We start from the raw sequence: 12203 nt of genomic DNA on the forward strand, positions 1-12203 counted from the left end.
GAAGGGAAAAATGAAGGGGGCGGAAATCAGAGGGGGAGACGAAACATGAGAGACTATGGACTCTGAAAAACAAACTGAGGGTTCTAGAGGGGAGGGGGGTGGGAGGATGGGTTAGCCTGGTGATGGGTATTAAAGAGGGCATGTACTGAATGGAGCACTGGGTGTTACACGCAAACAATGAATCATGGAACACTACATCAAAAACTACTGATGTACTGTATGGTGATTAACATAACATAAAAAAAAAAAAAAAGAATTAGGGCCCCTCTGCCGTGTCCTGGCCCAATACCAGACAGAGGTCAAGTGTGGCCACCTGTCCACTCCAACTCCACCTGCCCGCTAGAACGTTAAAAAAAAAAGTTAAACCAACATTTTCTTTTGTTGTTATCCTGCCAGTTTTCAGGGACACTTTTGTCTCACATAAGGGAATTTGAAAAGTGAGTGGCCTGGTTTTACTTCATATTTATGAAACTAGGAAGCATAGCCAACTTTGCTCCTTTTTTCAAAGCCTGAACTTGACCTGGTGCAAAGGAATAGGGAAAAAATAAAGGGAAGGAGGAAGGGGAGTAGGATCAGGCTTTGAAGGTGAGAGGACAAGAAAGATTTACAATGAGCTGGGCCTTTACAAAGGTAAAAAAAATTAATTACACAGTCTTCATTGAAGATAATGCCATAGAGAACAGAGTTTTCTCTTTCCCCCCTCAGGCTGTTGGCCTAAAGTACCCAGAGACAAGGATGGGGAACCAACCCCCAGCTCATCTCAGAACCAGGAGACAGGAAGCCCCCTACTTCCATGAGTCACTGGTTTGGTGGCCAACTAGGATTCTAACAAACAGAAACTATCTTGTGTGTGAAAGTAATTATCAAAAACCTTTCTTCCCTCTAGTTCCTCGGGGCGAGGGGGTTAGGCAGAGAACAACCCTCTCTCAGGGCCAGGGGAAGCCAACTGAGCTGGGTGGGCCGGCTAGCCAGGTGGGGATTGGGAGGAGCCCTGGGCATTGACAGATGCCCATAAGAGATACCAGCAGCCACCAGGCTCTGCCACAGGGGACACTCTCCCAGAACACATCCGCCCCAGGGCTCACCCAGCTCTTCCAGGGTCTCTCCTGGAAAAGGGGGCCAGCCCAGGGCCAGAGGTTGTTCCAACCACAGTGTCCCCTGCATGTCCTGTCCCCCTCCTGCCCCAACCACAAGCAGACATATTTGGGGAGAAAGTGAGAGCAAAGGCATAAAATTGGTCCAGAGTAAACAAGTAGAGAAGATGTTCCTGCATCAAAAGAATAGGGGAGGTTTTCAAAAAATGTCATGGAAATAGAACATGGGCTTCTTAGGGAAGATAGAAGTCCACAGGTTGGTGGTGAGGAAGTGATGTACACATCTGTGTGTAGTGAATGTGTGTGCACACTAGAGTATCAAGCACACAAACATTGCTTCTCAGTGTTGTCTTCATGATATGGTATGACAAAGCTGCCTCATGCTGTTTCAGCCACATGTCAGCTGGTGGGAAGGGAGAAAGGGGGCACACACAGTTCCATTTAAAATCTCAATGAATGAGACTTTGCACACCTGCTCACATCCTATTGGCTGAAAGCAGGTCACATGACCACAGCTAAGCGCAAGGGAGGCTGGGAAATGTAATGTCCAAATGGGTAGTTACACACTGGACAAAAACTCAGTGGCTTCCATTATTAAAAGGAAGATTGGAAAAATAGACGGTAGCTGTTTCCCACATGTGTGGCTGGGAAGGACTCAGCCATGCAACACAGAAAATGGAGTACCAGGGAAGCTCTACCCTTTCAGCCTTGTCCCTGGAATAGGGATCTCAAGTAATAAACTTCAAGAGTTATGGTCCTACTTCCTAATGAGCCAACCTTGTTGTGTAGATGGATACATCAGGATGACTGACAAAGGCTGATGTTACTGAACATTCAAAACATATAACCATGCTCTGTGCTGTTTTTATGCTCATCAAAAAGGCTTCAACTCATAGTTTGGCTTCCTACCTCACTTGCCAGGGGAGGAGAAGGTGTTGACAGACAGAGGCTTACAAAGAAATTTGGTCCACTGAGAATTTCTCACTTCACCCGGAGAATTAGCAAACTGGCCCTCTGATTTATACATCCATCTCTTGTGAGTTTTGCCAATGTGAGTCAGCACTTCCAATTCTGCTCAACTCTGGGAAATCAAAGACTCTGAACATCTGAGGGCCAGCTCCTGAACCAGAAGCAGGCCTGGAACAGAAGCAGGTCACTGACAGAACTAATGAACTCAATGTACTGCAGAGCTGGCTTTCATTTAGTTGACATCCCTATCACCACAACCTTGTCCATTAATAGCTGTCCTGTGTGATTTGCTGTTGGCTCCAAGTTCAGGCAGAAGCCCAAAAGCCATAAGGCTGGAGCCCACTCTCGCTTTGAAATTAAAGGACATTCCACAGGTCGTGGTCCTGAGGTGTGAGAGGCTGTGGCTGGGATAGGGGGACACATGGAGATGGCTCTTTGTAGACGGAGGTGGGTGGTTGCTGCATCCATCCTGCTGAAAGGGTTGTACTTTCACACCAGAGGACACTGGGGGTCACAGAGCTACCGTCATCTGAGTGGCTGGCTTTCACGGAAGCAGCTCCTTTAGCAAGTGAAGGAGTTGCCCCCCATCACAGGTTTCCCGCACCGCCTGCTTCGCAGCTTCAACAAGCCAGTGACTCCAGATGCTTAGATCTTCCCCTCAGACCTAAAGCTAAAGGGCTTTGTGGAACTGGGGTGGCATGTGACTGGTGGGAAGTGAGCAATCATTTCTGAAAGCAGTGACAGAGCCTCTGCAGGGCCTGGGAGGCACTGGGCAGGCCGTGGGGAACATGGGCCCGCAGACTGCAGAAGGCCAGGGCTGCCCTCACTGCCCCACCCCCGCTCAGTCTGCGCAGGGGGGACCCTCCGGAGGCCAGAGGGGCGTGTGGAAGCAGGACAGTCTGGACTGCATCCTGATATATCTGAAAGCCTTTGTAAACAGCTATTGAATTGAAAAGGGAAGAAAGGATTCTATCTTCCGTGAAATCTCGATTCGGATGCAGGGCCGGGAGTGAGGGCCTCTGGTTCACAACCATGTTTCTCCACCAGGGACCTCACCCCAGAGGCGGTCAGGAGCCGGACTAGCCGTGGTCAGCCCTGCTGGGCAGCATTTCAGGAGGAACCTTCAGGCTGGAAGAGGACACCAGCAGCCACAAGGAGAGGGACAGGGAGTCAACCTCTCCCTGGAGCGCCAGACCCAGCACCTTGTCCCTGGACCGCATGGGAGCTGGGGAAGGAAGCAGGCCTAACGGAAGCCGGGGCTCCTGCAGGACTTACTGGAAAGAGAGCGAGGCTGGCAGTCGGACACGTGGAGTTGAACTTGGCCCCAAGCCTCACCCACTGGGAAATCTTAGGCACATGGCTTTGTCCATCAGCCTTGGGTTCCACAGCCCTGAAACAGGGACCCGCTTGCCGCCCATGACCGCGGAGATCAGCAAATGTGTGCGCACCCGCGTCCCCCTGGAGCCTGGGGCCTTCGCTTCCAGATGGCTTCCAGGAGCACTACTTTCACCCGTCAGGCTATTGATTTCTAGAAGGAGGTAGGGGAGGGCAAGGAACTTGGTAAACCCGGGCTGAAACTGTGTTAAAGAGCTTTCTTCCAAACTGGAATTCTCAGGGCCTTCAATTTGGGAATATTCATTTTGAATTTCCAGGAAGGAGGTTAATGACCATTTCCCAAACATATTTACCTATGGGACCCTTTCTTGTGGGTGGCACTGATTAAAATCATCCCAACGCACTGAAAATCACCTGGAATATTAAGCCCTTTGTTGAATAATTTGAGGTTGCTCTGCACCATGATACGTAACACTCTTAATCACTAAATAACGTTTATTAGCAAATAACAAAGAATATAATACAGATTCTGCTGTCCAACTGCGTGGCCATGGCAGACTACATCGGTTTGTCTGCCGCATCCCTCGCTCTGCACAGCCCCCCACTTCCAGCCCCAGCGCACAGAGATGGGCATTCACAGCCTGAGGCTGCACACAGTCGTTGGTCTGCAGGCGGCTCTGCCCCCCAGCAGGGCCCATCAGACCCTTCACAGCACAGCCACGTGGAAGTTGGGGACAGACTCTTGGGGAACAAATGGCAGCCACAGCAGGTAGGGAAGCAGCCAGACCCAGAGGGAACCCAGGTAAAGAGAGGGCGAGAGAGGGCTTGACAACATCCTTGCACCCCCAAATGTTGCGACCTCCAGACCCAGACCTGAGCCTCCCAGTCACAAGAACTATGAAAATCCTTTTTATGCCTAAATGGATATGAATGGGTGTGAGTCTCCTCAGCCTGCCATAACAAAGTACAAGAGACTGAGGAGCTTGAACAATGGAAATTAATTTCCTCACAGTTTTGGAGACCACAAGTCCACGCTCAAGGTGTTGGCAGGGCTAGTTTCTCCTGAGGCCAATCTCTCCAGCTTGCAGTTGGCTTCCTTCTGCCTGTGTCTCCATTTGGTCTTCCCTCTGTGCGTGTCTGTGTCCTGATCTCTTCTTTTTTTTTTTTTTTTAAGATTTTATCTATTTATTTGAGAGAGAGAGCATGTGCACATGCGAGTGGGGGGCGGGAGGGTGGGGGACAGAGGCAGAGGGAGAGAATCTCAAGCAGACTCCCGCTGAGTGCAGAGTCTGGTGCGGGGCTCGATTCCAGGACCCTAAGATCATGATCTGGGCTGAAACCAAGAGTTGGACGCTTAACGGACTGAGCGACCCAGGTGCCTCCCTAATCTCATCTTCTTAAAGGACACCAGTCATATCAGACTACAGCCCACCCTAGTGACCTCATTTAAACTTAGTCACCTCTTTGAAGACCTCACATTCTGAGGTCCTGAAGGTTAGGGCCTCAACATAGGAACTTGGGGGGCACATGATCCAGCCCATAACAGCTCACTAAGCCATGCAGCTTATAAATGTTGAACTGGCATTTGAACCCATTCATGTGGTCTTATAGCTAGTTCTTTATGTACTGATATGCTTTCTAACTAGTTTGTTCTGCTGCCTTAAGTCCTCATTAGAACAAGATAGGAAACACATAGTCTCAAAAGCAGCAACTAGGTTATAAGATTAATCTTTTGCTTCCTTTGAATATTTTATAGTGCGTGACCTACTGCCTTGCATAGATTCAGGGTTCAATGAATATTCATGAGCTACAATTACAAATTCTGTGCTTGAGCACTAAGAACCCTCAGGCCTTGAAGGCACTAACTGTGCTCTGCCCAGGGGACTCCAGTGTGGGCTGTGACACTCAGTGGGCTCCCAAGCCATGCCTTGGAATGCAGGAAGAAAATACTAGAACTTTTTTATTCACATTTATTTTAAACTGGAAACATAAGATATGTATATTAGGTTTCATTAATATTTAATATGTGATTAACCATAGCACTCATGTGTGACTTTAAAATGTACATATCTGGGTTGTGCTCAAGTTTTTTAACTGATGGGGCATTATCAAAATGCATGCAGAGCATCGTTCTAATCATTGGAGCCTCCAAAGTCCTGAGGCCTGGTTGGTCATAGATAGTTGGTTCTCAATAGTTCTCAGTGCTGGTCCTGAGACCAGCAGGATCAGCATCTCCTGGAAATGTCTCAGAAATGAATATTCTCAAGCTCCATCTCAGACCCACTGAAATCAGAAACTCTGGAGGTGAGGCCCAGGAATCTGTGTGTCAATAAGCCCTCTAGGGAATGTTGAAACACCTCTACAGCAAATCCAATACCAAGTTCATGTACTTGCAGGACTGTTCAGGGCCAAGTGAGCAACGATGTGACTAAACATACATTAAGTTCATTTGATATACCTGCCCCCTGCAAGTCAGTGACTAAGATCACAGTGACATGAGTGCATGAGTGTGGTATGTGCCTTTGCCACTTTACCGTGGGGGCCCCGAAACTCTTTGACATTCCTCCCAGAAAGAGGTGGGATCTGCTCTGTTGGCCAAAGCGTCACAACCCACCCAGACTCAAGCTCCTCTCACTTCATGGAGAACACAGAAATGTAAAGACTAGGTGACATGGGGCGCCTGGGTGGCTCAGTTGGTTGAGTGACTGCCTTCAGCTCAGGTCATGATCCTGGAGTCCTGGGATCGAATCCCGCATCAGGCTCCCTGTTCGGCGGGGAGTCTGCTTCTCCCTCTGACCCTCCCCCTCTCATGCTCTCTCTCTCTCATTCTCTCTCTCAAATAAATAAATAAAATCTTTAAAAAAAAAAAAGACTAGGTGACATGGATAAGCAGGTGGCAGAGCTAAGTGAGACCCTGTATAGGAAAACATAGGAAAAGATCACAGACTTTCAAGTGAGACCAGCCCAGGTTTGAATCCCAGTTCTGCAGCTTTGAACAATTTTCCAAGTACCATCTTTATTTCAGCATCAACAAGTAGATCAAGTAAAATGAAATAAGGGTTACTAGGCAAAGGGCAGTCCCCGGCTTCCAGGAGCTCTTGTGTATGGCTGTTATCACAGCCCCATGCTATCTTAATAGGTTTCCCCACATCACCTGGCCAAGTGAGTCCATCCATCCCAGGACTTCTTGTGGGTGTGAGTTCACCTGGAGAGCCCAGTGCTGTTCGGCTTGTCCAGCCCCTGTGGAAGACCCCAGCCCTGCAGGGCACCCACCCAACAAGAGCTGTCCCTCAAACACACACCAGGCTTTTGCCTACCACCACCATTATGGAGACATGGACAGGAATTAACCAACTGCAGAGACAGGATAAAAATCCTGGAAAGGGTGAAATAAGGAAATGTGATCCTGGCTTGCCTCCCTGCCACTGCAGCCCTCTCATTTTCAAAGTGGGGCTGTATACCTCTACCCCTGCCTTTCTTTTTCTTTTCTTTTTTTTTTTTTTAGGATTTTATTTATTTCTTTGAGAGAGAGAGAGAGAGAGCACAAGCAAGGGGAGGGGCAGAGGGAGAGGGAGAAGCAGGCTCCCTGTTGAGCAGGAAGCCTGACATGGGACTCGATCCCAGGACCCCGAGATGATGACCTGAGCCGAAGGCAGATGCTTAATGGACTGAGCCACCCAGACGCCCCAAGTTTAATTACCCCTGCCTATTCTGAGAGCAGTACTGCCCTAGGTGGGGAAGGAGGACACAAGCAACAGAGAACAAGCTGCTTCATGCCTAGCACTATCACAGAGACTGCTCTAACTTCTGATCCTAGTACCAGGTGGTAGATTTTTTCCTTGTGCCTTTTGGAGGAGTTCCTGGCTTATATCAGTTCCAGGTCAGAGTCTTGCCTCTCTTCAGCTCAGTACTTCCCGGGGCAAGAACATGTTCCTCAGGTTCCTGACTCCATGCCTAGATCCCTTAGTCTTAGATTTCCCTGATGTCAATGTTTATTAGCTTAGATTGGTTTGATTTGGGTTCAAGTGCACCAAAACAGTGGTTTGAACAAGATAGATATGTCTCTCTCATGCATAAAGGAAGAACAGAGAACAGAGGTAGGCAGCTCTTAGTTGGCAAGTCCAAAATATCAGGGACCTGCCTGTCCTGCTGCTCCATATTCTTTGCACATCACATAGTGGGCCAGGATAGCTGCTTAGGCTCCAGCCATCACATCTACGTTCTAGGCAGCAGGAAAGAGATAGAAAAAAGGAAGCCTGTCTTCCAATAAGACTGTTTGAAAGCCCCATAAAACACTTCACTTTTCGTCACTTTGGCCAGAACTGAGTCACATGTCCATACCCAGCCTCAAAGTGTTACAGAACCTGGACTGGACCGCCCAATGGAAGAACCAAACAGCACTTGGCGATCTTGGAGGATAGGAGGTTTATTTAACACCGGCGCGGGAAGTGGAGCAGAGAGAAGAACCCAGAAGAGCCCCGGGGCAGGGGCTGGGACTCCCTTGCTGGCTCGGTCGGCCATCTTAGGACACAGATTTTTCCTTATCATTCCCCCCTTTAATGCCCCTTTAAACACCAGTTTAGAGGGTATCATTTTCATCTTCTAAGGGGCGATAGTGAATAAGGAGCAACTGGAGTCTGATTTTAGCAATTTGAGTAGTGATAAACCTAGGAATGGCATTAAGAATACAAGGGCCAAATGCTACTATGAGGAGGAGCATTAGGAGGGGGCCCATGAGGGGGGCGAACCAAGGGAACCATTGTGAGAGGGAATCCCACCAAGTCGTCCGCTGGAATGTTTCCCACTGGTGATTTACTCATTCCTGTAATTGGGTCAGAGTTTCTTGGGCCACCCCCAACTCATTAGCATAGAAACAACATTCCTCCTGTAAGAAGAGGCAGAGACCCCCCTGCGCAGCCATGAGCAAGTCAAGCCCACACCTGTTTTGGAGGACCACTGAGGCCAGTGAATTGAGTTGGCACTGCAGGGCCAGGGCCAACTGAGTGAGGGCAGAAAAGTCCATCATGAGTTGTTGAGTTAACCCCTGGTACTGAACCTGAGACATCCTGATGCCAGTGGCGCCAAGGGCAACACCTGATGTGGCCAGCAGGCTCACGATAAGAGGGATGGCCACGGGGGAGTGTCAAGGGTGGCTAGGAGGTCTCCGTATGAGTGGGGCATCGCTCACGGGGAGGACTGAAAGATCGGGTAAGAGACTAACAAGCATGCATGATTGATTGTGTGGGGTGATACAGATGTATACACCTTGATCACAAGCCAGAAAAGTGTTGTTAGGTACACAAACCCAGCTGTGGCCCGTGATGGGAGAGGAAGAGTTGCCATACAGCAGTATCGGAGCCAGAAAGGGATAATCTGAGGTCTCCGGTGCCGAGGTGGGAGGTGACATGGTGGACTGGTTGAGGATGACACCTAGGTATTGGACGGGACCGGGCTTCATACAGATCCAGCAGTCAGACACTAGGGGTGGATTTGAGTGGTTAAGTGCTTGGTGGGAGGCGTTAATCATACCTAACAGTTGCGCTATAGATGCTTGCTGCGTGTGGCTGGGGGACCCAGGGATGTGCCAGGGCAAGTTATTTTCTCTCTGACTCTGAGGGTTGACTGCAAGGCTTGGGGTGAACATGGACTTAATCATAAACTTGGCCATGGGGTCAGTCCCTATAGAGTGATATTGGCCCAAAAGGAGAGTGATTCCTGTGGCCCATGGTGTAGCATTGGGTTATAGGACTGAGAGAGTGAGTGGCATACAGTGACTGTTAGGGCAAGAGGATGGGGTGGTGTTGTGTGACAAGGAAGTCCAGCTGTCACCTCACTGTTTGAGGCTCCACCACCCATTGGACCATTGTTCCATTCCCAGCCAAGTCGCCACCCATGACTCGCATCCCCAGGCTTGCAAGAAGAACTGGGGTCAGGTGTTTGGCTGTTGAGGCGTAGGGCCCCCACAGATGTAGATATCTACCAGCCAGTGACCTGAGTGAGGGCCATGGTAGGAACACCATCTATAAGGTTTCCAGGAGGTATCAAGAAGCTGGCATCCATCAAAATGGAGGTTAACCTTTGGTGTATGCCCATCCCAGGTGGAAGATGTCAGTGGCGGTGCTGGTGCGGGATTGAGGGGGATAAGCTGGAAAGTCCATTTGCCAGTAACAGTGATATGAGAGTTGTCCCCCTTGCCTGGCTGGGCAAGCTAGAGACAGTGAGGAGGAATAGCACACCAGGTAGCAGAAGACCGGGACTGACTAGGGCCAGGAAAACCATGGTGAAGTGTGCTCAGGAGTAGACAGCCGATGGCCGTAAAAGTGGGGTCTATGACCTTAGTTAGAGGGAGCCATCGTGGCTAACCCATCAGCAGATGAAACCTGTAGACAAGTAAGTGCAGTCATACACCCTAGGGTCACCCAATAAGCAATGGCAATAGTAAGCCTCTAGGGGAAAGTCCAGTCAGGAGGGGCAACAGTGTAGAATCCAACTCCCAAGATGAGAGCCAGGGAACACGGTGAGCAGGTGTCCATCAGTCGATGGGGTCTTGTTGAAGGTGAAGCCAGAGCAGGTTCGTGAAGTCTGGCTGGACTCTCCACTGGTGCAGCTCCTCATCCGAATGATGAGCTTTCTTCATTCTTGAATGGTGGACCCATGGGGTGACACCTGAGACCTTGAGGGCAGTAGGGGTGGTTAGAAAAACAGTGTGGGGCTTTGTCCACTGCAGTTTGAGGGGGTCTTTCTTCCAATCTCTGACCCAACTGAGTCCCCTGTCTGGAAGGAGTGTACCTGAGACCCTAAGGAGATTGGGGCTTTCTCAATGGTATACTTTCGTAATTTATTTAGGGTGGCCCCCAGGACCTGAAGTTGCTCCTTTATTTTTTTATCTCCAACCTGATATAATTTTCCTGGAAGGCTTCCCAAGCATTGGGAAGGGAGGCTGTCCATATATTAATTTGAGTGGGGAGAAACCTGATGTCCCGGGCATGCAGCGAGCACGCAGGAGAGCTACGGGTAGCCGATCCGGCCATGGGAGGTTAGTCTCCTGACAAAACTTTGCTAAGGTTCCCTTGAGGGTGCGATTCATTCGCTCTACTTTCTCTGAACTTTGGGGCCGGTAAGCGGTATAGAGTCTCCAGGTGATGTTGAGAGATTTGGTCAAGACCTGTACAATGTCTGCCACAAATGCAGGTCCATTGTCACTATGGATTGTTAATGGCAGGCCGAACGGGGGCATGATCTCCCACAAGAGGAATTTAGCTACTTCCCGGCTTTGCTCCGTCCTGGTCAGGAAGGCTTAGACCGACCCAGAGTATGTGCATACTATTACTAGGAGATATCTGAACCCCATGCTTGGCTGCACATCTGTGAAGTCTACTTCTAGATCTTCGAAGGGGGTTGCTCCCATCCTCTGGACACCTGGTGGGGGCCATGGTGCAGACCGAACATTATTTTTAGCACATATTATGCACCATTCACTCATTGCTCGGCACAGTGCTGGCAGCTGACTGATGTAGTAGTGCTTCTGGAGAAGGGCCTCTAATGCAGTTTTTCCCAGATGAGTGAGTTGGTGGTATTCCTTGACTAGATGCCCTCCAGTTGCTGTTGGAACAAAGATGCGCCCATCTGGCATCATCCACCATCCCTTTTCAGCCAGGGTGGCTCCCTCAGCCATGGCCCATTCTTTCTCCTTTTTAGTGTAACTGGGCGGAGGGACTTCTTCCGGGGGTGTCAGGGTCATGGTGAGGGAAGGGGCTCTGTCCATGTCCTCACTGGCTGTGGTCTTGGCTGCCTCATCTGCCAGACGATTTCCCCATGCTATGGGGTCGTCTCCTTTCTGGTGTCCCTTACAGTGCAGGATTGCTACTTCCTTTGGAAGCCAGATGGCTTCAAGTAGTCTCAGTATCTCCTCTTTGTTCTTGATAGCTTTTCCTGTGCAGTTAGGAGGCCCCTTTCCTTGTAGATGGCTCCATGTATATGTACAGTAGCGAAGGCGTACCCAGAGTCAGTATAGACGTTGACTCACTTGCCTTCACCGAGGGTGAGGGCTCGGACTAAGGCATATAGTTCAGCCCATTGAGCTGACCATCCAGCTGGTAATGCCTTAGCTTCTAGGACTTCAGTGGTTGTGGTTACTGCATAACCTGCTTTCCGGGCACCCTCTTGTAGGTAACTGCTGCCCCGCTGAACAGCGTGAACTCTGAATTCTTTATGGCTTGATCCTGCAGATCTGGATGGCTCGAGTAGACTTCATCAGTCACCTCGGAACAGTCATGTCCTGGTTCCCCCTCTTCCATGGGGAGAAAGGTTGCTGGATTTAATGTCCTTACTGTTTCGAGGGTGACCCACAGGTTTTCACAGAAGAGCCCTTGGTATTGTGCTAGCCGAGAGTTGGAAAGGAAGCGGTGTCCCTGTGCATTCATGAGGGACACAACTGTCTGAGGGACCTTGACGTTATGTTCTTGCCCTAGGGTGAGCTTGTCTGCCTACTTGACGAGTAGGATTGTGGCTGCCAGTGCCCTGAGGCACGGTGGCCATCCTGCTGCCACGGGGTCCAGCTTCTTTGACAGGTATGCAACTGGCCATTGCCAGGGCCCAACAGTCTGGGTCAGTACCCTGAGTGCTATCTTTTCTTTATCATGCACAAAGAGATTGAAGGGTTCCTCTACATCTGGTAGGCCCAGGGCTGGAGCCTGCCCCAGGGCAGTCTCTATCTCTGTGAAGGCGGCTTCTGCTTCCTCAGTCCAGGCAGGGGGTTCTCGATCTGGCCCCCCTAAGAGATCATAGAGGGGTCTTGCTATTGCC

General features: G+C 49.9%; 1 long non-coding RNA gene across 1 annotated transcript in view; it reads right to left on the bottom strand.

Annotated features, from left to right (window-relative positions):
* Positions 1-7068: 7068 nt before the first annotated feature.
* The window catches only part of LOC145723854 (uncharacterized), a 13426-nt gene continuing 8291 nt past the window's right edge, over positions 7069-12203 (bottom strand). Inside the window, exon 3 of the long non-coding RNA XR_014149182.1 lies at positions 7069-10071. This is a non-coding gene — a long non-coding RNA (uncharacterized LOC145723854). The remainder of the gene's footprint in view (positions 10072-12203) is intronic.

Source organism: Leptonychotes weddellii, chromosome 10, assembly GCF_054177405.1.
Source record: "Leptonychotes weddellii isolate Sample4059 chromosome 10, ASM5417740v2, whole genome shotgun sequence".
NCBI classification, from domain to species: domain Eukaryota; kingdom Metazoa; phylum Chordata; class Mammalia; order Carnivora; family Phocidae; genus Leptonychotes; species Leptonychotes weddellii.